The sequence below is a fragment of the Mandrillus leucophaeus genome, unplaced genomic scaffold (assembly GCF_000951045.1).
Source record: "Mandrillus leucophaeus isolate KB7577 unplaced genomic scaffold, Mleu.le_1.0 Scaffold125, whole genome shotgun sequence".
Taxonomy (NCBI): domain Eukaryota; kingdom Metazoa; phylum Chordata; class Mammalia; order Primates; family Cercopithecidae; genus Mandrillus; species Mandrillus leucophaeus.
In genome coordinates, this window is record NW_012100876.1 from 4,383,523 (window position 1) to 4,392,442 (window position 8,920).

The 8,920-nt window shown below is 52.2% G+C and overlaps 1 long non-coding RNA gene across 1 annotated transcript; it reads left to right on the forward strand.

Moving 5' to 3' along the window:
• The first annotated feature begins 191 nt into the window (after positions 1-191).
• Positions 192-1,410, forward strand: LOC105533448. The gene is made up of 3 exons (XR_001005118.1): positions 192-219; positions 402-468; positions 973-1,410. It is a non-coding gene; the product is annotated as an uncharacterized LOC105533448 (long non-coding RNA).
• The last annotated feature ends 7,510 nt before the right edge of the window (positions 1,411-8,920 follow it).

Genomic DNA, 8,920 nt, shown 5'->3' on the forward strand with positions numbered 1-8,920 from the left:
TATGTTTAGGTACCAGAGGAGACTTGACATAAACCTAGGAGCAGTTCCCATGCATCTGTATTTTCTCTTATCCCATAGAACACATGAGCCCTCAACTGGTCCCAAGTTGACCCCAATAAGATAATCTAATCAAAACAGAAAAAGAATCTCAGCTTCAGCTTCACAGCTGAAAGACTGTCTCTTATACACATCTGCCCGCGGAGCCCGAAGGCGGAACAGGTGACTGCTGAGCGCTGGGCACGGAGCGGGGGCGGGCTCTGCGGATAGTGCCGGAGCTGGCCGGGAGGGGCAGGGTCCGGGAGGCGCAGGGCGCGTCCCTCTCCGCTCCTGCTTTCTGCGGCCCTGGGCGCCGGAACCGAGCGCTCTAAAGGCCCTCCTTTTTCTTCCCCCGCTTCCCTTAGATCGCTGTAGTGCCTTGGAAGTGGAGAAAAAGTTACTCAAGACAGCTTTCCAGCCCGTGCCCAGGCGGTAAGACCCCGAGGTTGGGGGGCTAGGGGGACTGACTGGAGGGGAAAGGAGAGAACGTGGAGCACCACGCACGGCCTTTTGCCCGGGAATAGCATGGAACCCTGCTGGGACGCATTTTGTAAAAGGGGACGAAAGTCACTTCTTCGGTCGCCCCTGTAGGCCCTGCGACAGCTCTCCAGGTCCAGCCCAGGCACCCCAGGCGCGGCCGGTGGGTACAGCGCCTGTGCCTTCTAGGGGAAGCCTTGCGTGGCTGGGCCCACAGGCCACTGGGGCGGGTGGCGGCTCTCTGACGCTCACCTTTTTCCAGCCCCAGACCTCGGGTCCTGACGCCTCGTGCCCACCCTACAGTTAAACCCCCAACACACACATCTACAACTGGACATAATTTTACATTGCGACACCTTCCTGACTCTCGGCCCCAACCCAAGTAGGATCTCCCGGCCCTAGGCCGCCTCTGCGCTCCTGAATCTCACCTTTTTTGCTATTACTGTCTCTCTCTTCCAGGCCCCAGAACCATCTGGACGCCGCCCTGGTCTTATCGGCTCTCTCCTCATCCTAGTTCTTTAAAAAACAAAACAAAACAAAACAAAAACTTTTTTTAATCGTTGTAATAATTGTAAAAAAAAATCGCTCTGTATAGTTACAACTTGTAAGCATGTCAGTGTATAAATACCTAAAAGCAAAACTAAAAAAAAGAAAGAAAAAAGAAATAAAACCAGTCCTCCTCAGCCCTCCCCAAGTCGCTTCTGTGGCACCCCGCATTCGCTGTGAGGTTTGTTTGTTCGGTTGATTTTGGGGGGTGGAGTTTCAGTGAGAATAAACGTGTCTGCCTTTGTGTGTGTGTGTATATATACAGAGAAATGTACATATGTGTGAACCAAATTGTACGAGAAAGTATCTATTTTTGGCTAAATAAATGAGCTGCTGCCACTTTGACTATAACCCGCCTGTCTGCCCCCTCGACGGATCTGTTTGGTGTTTTTTTGTTTTTTGGGTTTTTTCTCTCCTTGGTTGTTTGAAGAATTCGCGGGAAAGGACGAGAGACGAATCAGGACCGAGTAGTCAAACGACAGCAATAGCTGAGGGGGCGCAGAAGTGGCGGGGCTGGGGGCGCAGCAACAGGAGAAGTGGCTGTAAAAGCACCTGGGGCGGCGGAGAGAACGGGAGCAGGAGACAGGTGGGAGACCCCGGCAAGATTCTTTGCTAAGAGCCGGGAATCTGGGCCCGACCCACAGTTCTACGGGAGCAACCTCGGTGGCTTGGATCCTTCTCTGGCGACCTTGCCAAAAGATTTAGAGAAGGGTCTGGATACAACGGGGTTAGCCTGCGCGGGTGGTGGGGGCGTGTTCTCATCACTCCCCCCGCCCCCCCCCGTCCCCATTCTTTGATCGACACAATTGAGGCTTTCTCAGTGTTACCTATAAGAGGTTGTGCGAGCCCAGATTCCATCCTCCTTCCAAGCCGGTTGCACCCCTTCTGTCTTTATAAATGCCAGGGTGTGGGGTGACGGTGGAGGCAGATATGGAGAAGAGGGGAGCCTTGGGGTACATATCAACCCTCTAGATGATGTGTGACTGCCCAGCTCTAGTTGAGAGTTGGGAGCCCGGGTCCTGGCAGCATCTGTGTGTCTTGGCACCCTGGTGGGTTTTCCCACGTGCCCCAGAAGAGGCATCCTGCTAAAGTCCCGGCGCAGGGGTTGCGGGGGTGTCAGATCCGCAGCACCTTTCCAGCCCGGATTCCGGCTCCAGGCGGGCCTGGGGTGGGCGGGCCGGGGGAGGCAGCTGGGAAATTTGGGGCTGGAGCTCCCTCTACAGGACAAAGGGGACGCTCGGCGCCTCGCCTCCCTGGCCTCTCCACCCTGCCGCGCGCCGCGCCCCCTCTGCACCCTCTTTTTCCTCTCGCAGTCAGCCAGCCAGCCTGGCCCAAGTTTGACTTGAAGAAGCTGTAGGGAGTGTTTGGGCGAGTGACACCTCGGGGTAAGAAGGAGGGACACATTTTTTTTTGCCCCCTCCCCACGTTACTAAAGGTACGGTGTGGCCAGATGCGGGGTGTTTGACCCTCACAGTGGTACGGTGTGGCCAGATGCGGGGTGTTTGACCCTCAGAGTGGCGCGTGTGACTATCTCCCGCGTTCCAGGGAGGTATGGGAAGCGCGCACATTCCCCGAAGCCACGGAACAAGACACGGCTCAACATGGCACAACTTCGAGACCCGGCGGTAGCAGAGCGGAGCCCGACAGGACTGGGCCGTGCGGGCCCAGCGGTCAGCGCCGCGCCTCGGGAGTCCCTTCCGCGAAGCGGGCGATCAAGGTGCGGCGGCGCCCCATGGGCGAGTGGGGAGGGGGCTGTGTCGGCCTCTGTGTCACTCTGCGGGCGCACAGAGGACTGGCGAACCGCTAGTGGACACCCGGCAAAGCCGCTCCTCCGCTGGCTTGCTCCTTAGCCCCTTCCTCAGAGGCCAAAGAGACGTCTCCTCAGCTCCCCAGCGTTCCCTCTCTTTGTTAACGGTGTTTCTGGGGTTCAGGCTCCTTCCCAGTTCGTAAGCTCAGACTGAGGTTTCGCTCTGGCCCTGCTCACAGCGCCCCCAGACGTGGAGCCCGCTCATCCTCGCGGACTTGGAACTGAGGCCGGAACGCCAGGACCCGGGCAGAGACTGGTTAGCACATTGAATGACTTGACAAGGACAGCACTCCGACACCTCAACAGCTCAGGCCTCACAAGCTTAACTGGCACCGACTCTGCTCCCACTTACCACCCTGTGAAACCCAAGGCAGACAATTCACTTCTCTGAGCCCTTATCTCCTCATCTACAAAATGGGAATAATGAGGGCAAAGAGGAAGAATGTCCAGGGCTGACACGAGGTAGGTGGGCAGAAGCAATCTTACTCTTTTTTTCTTTAATTTAGAGACAGGATCTCACTCTGTTGCCCAGGCTGGAGTATTGCCCAGCCTGTTGTCCAAGCTGGTGCAATCATAGCTCACTGCAACCTCAAACTTCTGGGCTCAAATCATCCTCCTATGTCAGCCTTCTACTCACTAGAACTACAGGCACACACCACCACACCCAGCTATTTTTTTATTTTTGTAGAGACAGGGTCTCTCTATGTTGCTCAGGCTGATCTTCAACTCCTGGCCTCAAGCAATCCTCCCACCTCAGCCTCCCAAAGCACTGGGAGTACAGGCTTGATCCTCAGCACCTGGTCATTTTACTATTAAAATTACATTTCAGAATCTCCAACTTCGCTTTTTAAACTCCCAGCAGTATTACAATCCACCCCTTTCATTAGCAACAAAAGTGAGGTGTCTGCATTCAGGCATCCCAGGATCCTTTGCAACTCCAGCTCAGCTAAGCAAGAGAGGAAACTTCCCAGGCAGCGGCACAGCAGAGAGGGGACTGTGATCATGGAGGTGACAGCAGAAGTTAGGTGGCCTCTCTACACTGAACACCACCCAAGAGGAGGCAGGGGATCTGCTCACAGCCAGCTGGGTATGGAGAAGCAGGTGGGGCTTGAGGATGCCTGAGTGCAGGTCTCTAGGTCTTTCTCTGGTGGAGACCCCGGAGTAAGGTCAGCTTCTCAGGCCACATCCCAGGGATAATGGTCCTTGCATGAGCCACCTTCTGTCCCCACTGAAAAAGCAGTATGTTTAGGTACCAGAGGAGACTTGACATAAACCTAGGAGCAGTTCCCATGCATCTGTATTTTCTCTTATCCCATAGAACACATGAGCCCTCAACTGGTCCCAAGTTGACCCCAATAAGATAATCTAATCAAAACAGAAAAAGAATCTCAGCTTCAGCTTCACAGCTGAAAGAGGGAAGAGGAGATAGTCCTCGTGGCGTCTCTTTCACTTGACTGAACTCCCATTTCTTCTCTTCCTCCCGGAACCTCCTCCCTAAGCCCTCCCCTCATCTCCCTCCTCTCAGGGGTCCCTGGAATGCCTCCATCCCTTATTGTCTGTCCTTAAAAATCTTAAAGGGAAACCAGGAGGGAGAGAAGGAGAGGGACTATGGGAATCTCATCCCTGGTCCTGATTAAGCTTCAATTAGAAATAAAATATGTCAATCACCCCTCCTGGAAGGGGTTCCTGCTGTCGGGGCTGGTTATGCAAAGCGCTCCAAGGTGTGTGGGGATAATCAATTAGGTCAGAGGAGGAGAAGTGTGGCACTGCTTCCCTCATTATCTGCGTGGAGCTGGGGAGCGGGGGAGCATCCCAGAGCCAGGGAGCCGGAGGAGAATGAAATTATCTCCCTAAGTGATTGTCCACCTCTGGGACCAGCATATTAATGGTTTCCAATTGAATTTCTCTCTAGGGGAATACAGGAAGGGGGAGGTGGGGTACAGCTAGAAAACAACATGGAAGGACCAGAGGGCAGGTGCAACAGAAGCCAATCACCTGTCCCAGGTGAGGAATGGGGACAGAACAGGGTCCCACCTACCAGGCGGGTGTTCTCTGAGCACCCGGAGGACAGCTGGGCTCAGAGACTCCACTGTCTTAGGCCTGCCTGAGTTTTGCAAGGTCGGCCATAGGGATTGAATGCTTGGGTAAGAATTGGATGTCAGACATTTTCTGTTTTAGTTTTATTGGGAGTTTTTGCTGGAGACTTGCTTTGGGCCTAATTGTTTGTATCCTTCTAGAAATGTCCTCTGTATCCTACAATTTCTGGTTGCAGCTACCCTTCACCCTCATTGAGTGAAAATGGGCAATTGTTTGTAAAAATTGTGTCTGTGATGAACTAACACCAGCTTGAGTGGAGGCAGGGTTCGTACTCTCTCTAGTCCCACTTTTGACATCCGTGCAATGGAGGGCTTGGATTAGATGAATTTATCCAAGCTTTCTTCCAAATCCGGTGTTGTCTAGGATTAGGCATAAAGGAAAGAACTGTGAATTCAAAGATAATTGTGGGGGTGAGGGGGGCCTTTGACCTCTCTGGATACTGCCTCTTGACCCTAATTCGCTGCTGTCCTTGGATTCAGCCAACTTGACCAATTAAAAATGCCCGTCTGGCGCCGTGGCTCATATCTGTAATCCCAGCACCTTGGGAGGCCGAGGCGGGCAGGTCACAAGGTCAAGAGATCGGGACCATCCTGGCCAAAATCGTGAAACCCTGTCTCTACTAAAAATACAAAAATTAGCTAGGCATGGTGGCACACACCTATAATTCCAGCTACTCTAGAGGCTGAGGTGGGAGAATCGCTTGATCCAGGGAGTCGGAGGTTGCAATGAGCCGAAATCGCGCCACTGCACTCCAGGCTGGTGACAGAGTGAGATTCTGTTTCAAACAAAAACAAAAACAAAAACAAAAACATGCCCGTCTATTGTGTGACGAACCTAGCTTTGATGCAGTTGCCCCTCCCCTCTAAGGAGGCTCTCCAAAGGCCATCCCAATGGTCTGAATGGAAAACCACCACGAAGGCATCTCTTCTCGAGGTAAGGGCATGACTGGAAAGGGTCTTAAGAGTAGAGCAGTTGTCCTCAACCAGGCAATTGTGCTTTTCCCTTGCCCCCTCCCTGGGGACATTTGACAATGTCTGGAGTCATTTTTGATCATCAGAACTAGGGTAGGGGTGCTATTGGCATCTCATAGGTAGCGGTCGGGGGTGCTGCAGAACAATCCTCCACTACAAAGAGTTATCCAGCCCCAAATTGCAGTACTGCTGAGGTTGAGAAACACAGAGCTGAAGCAGGGAGAGGTGTCTAAGGCAGCCACAGCAAGATTTTCTCCTGCAAGCCACAGCTTTGTTGAGAGAAACATTAAAACAGGGTGCTAAGCAGAGCGTTTTTGTTCTTTAACAACTTTTGGCCCTGGAACGGGGAAGTCAGGTGAGAGAGAAAGCAAACAGAAAATTGTGTGAGCCTGAGGAAAACAGAAGAGCAGGTTTCAACTCAGCCTGGTGCCCAGGGCCGGAGTGTCTGGAGGCAAAACCTTCTGGGGTGAAAGAGTGGGAGTCACCCCCAGTGAGATGTGTGTCTGGAAAGCTGGGACCTGTCTCCCTTGAATCTAAATGTCAGGTGCCGGTTACTAGAAGATTCTAGCAGATGAGAACTTAACCAGTGTGGCTTTTGCCTTGTATGAGTGTATTTATTTACTCGCTTATTTTTCATGTGTGTGTGTGCGCGCGCGTGTGTGTTTGTGTGTGTCCCGTGTCAGGGTGCAGGAGGGAGACAAAGGAAGGGTAAGCTCACACTCTGGGGCCTGGCCGGCCAGGACGGAAAGGCTATGATTTCATGGCTTTTGTACTGGGTGGCGAGCCTGCATTCTCTCACTGCACCAGGCCGCTAACAAGTGGGCCCGCAGCCCTCCAGGGCCTTTGGAGTGCACTCATCTGAGAGATTGTGCTTTTCCCCGCCGCTCAGATTTATTTTGCCAAAGTTACAGGGCAATTATGGAAATGCGCCCTTTGAAGCTGGGCTGATTTCTCTTTATTTTCTTCTCCCTGACAAAGCAGAGTTTCCCTGCCTCTTGCTGGTCTCTCTCTCCTCTCTCTCTCCCTTTCCTCTTTTTTTCCTGATATTTATTAGATAGCAGGAGTTTCCAGAGGTTATGTGAAAAAATCTTTTAAATGATGATAAAAATGAATACAGATTAAAATAATGTTACTATTATTTGTGTGTGTGTGTGTGTGTGTGTGTGTGTGTGTTAAAGGACTTTGATGACCAGGAGGGGAGAAATAGATTCAGAATAGCAGGAGACAGACTCCTCCTGCCCGGATGGTGGGTGCACCCTAGTCAAGCCTGAGGCCTGCAGCAGCCTGGCTGGCCCACAGGCTGGCAGTGGACTGGCCTGGCCACCCGAGGCCCCTGCTGTGCCCCTGGAATCCACAACTCCACAGACTGAGCAGAAGTGCCTGTCTGATTCCTCACACCTCTGGAATAAGAGGCCCAGGCTCCACATAGCAGTGTTTTCTGGGTTTGGTACATTATTTATCACTGGAGAATGGAATCTGGAGGCTCCGTGTGAACCGGCCCCACTGATTTCTCTTCGCCGCCCCACTCTGCTTGATGCTGGGGCATTGAGGAAAAGTGTCTGAAGCCTGATGGCGTCCACCTCAGTGCTGGTGAGGCCCATGGAGAGGGGAGAGTCAGCCCGGATTGCTGGGTGTCCGGGGGCCTCTGTTTCTATTTCTTAGAGCGGCTTTGAAGTTTTCTTTGTCCATATTTTTGTTTGCCCCTTCCTTCCTCCCTTCCTGTCTTTGGGGTGAATGGCTAGTTGTCTGTGGACAAACACCAACAGGAAGTCTTGTCACCTCCAGGAGCTGGCGCTGGCCCTGGTGGCCTGCGCAGAGTGGAGGCCGTTTCAGTGCTCACTTCCTTGGCCTGTTTTAAAATATAAAATGAGCTGAGCGTGGTGGCTCAGGCCTGTAATCCCAGCACCTTGGGAAACCAAGGTGGGTGGATCACCTGAGGTCAGGAATTTGAGACCAGCCTGGCCAACATGGCGAAACCCGGTCTCTACTAAAAATACAGAAATTAGCTGGGCATGGTGGCGCATGCCTGTAGTCCCAGTTATTTGGGGGCTGAGGCAGGAGAATCACTTGAACCTGGGAGGCGGAGGTTGCAGTGAGCTGAGATCGCGCCATTGCACTCTAACCTGGGCAACAAGAGCAAAACCCCATCTCAAAAAATAAATAAAAATAAAAATAGAATGGAGTAAAGTGTGTGCTGATGATGTGAGAGACCTCTTCTCTGCACTGTCCATGCATTTTATTTAATGTTCGTAGCCCCCCTATGGAAGGCAGTATTATTATCTCACTTTCACAGATGAGGAAACTAAGGCTTGGAGTGGAGCGGGGCAGAAGGGTGGGGGTATCAAGAAACTCTTCTGGAAACACAGAGCAATCTCCATGGATTAGACAAAGTCAAGGCAGAACATTCTATAGGGCGTGCTGTCATCTGAACCGCAAGGGGCATATGTGTGTGTGCGCGCACAAGAAGCTGGTAAGAGTGGTTCCCTCAGGGAAAGGGGCTGGCAGCTGGGAGTTGAGACAGGAGGAATATTTTCCAAGGTGTATCCCTCTGCTCCTTTTGAACCATGCGACAGCTCTTTAAAACGCTGTTTTGTGTGGTTTTATTTTTTTATTTTTATTTATTTTTATGTTTTTGCACACAGTCTTGCTCTGTGGCCTAGCCCAGAGTACAGTGGTGGGATCTTGGCTCACTGCAACCTCCACCTCCCGAGTTCAAGCGATTCTCATGCCTCAGCCTCTCGAGTAGCTGGGATTACAGGTGCACACCACCACGCCTGGCTAAATTTTCTATTTTTTCACCATGTTGCCCAGGCTGATCTTTAACTCCTGGATTCAAGCAATCCTCCCGCCGTCATCTCCCAAAGTGCCATGATTACAGGCGTTAGCCATCGTGCCTGGCCTATTTTGTTTGTTTTAAAATCACTAAAATGCATCTGGGAGAGGAGAGAGAGAGAGAAAGGCAAGAAGCCCCCTTCTCCGGATCTCT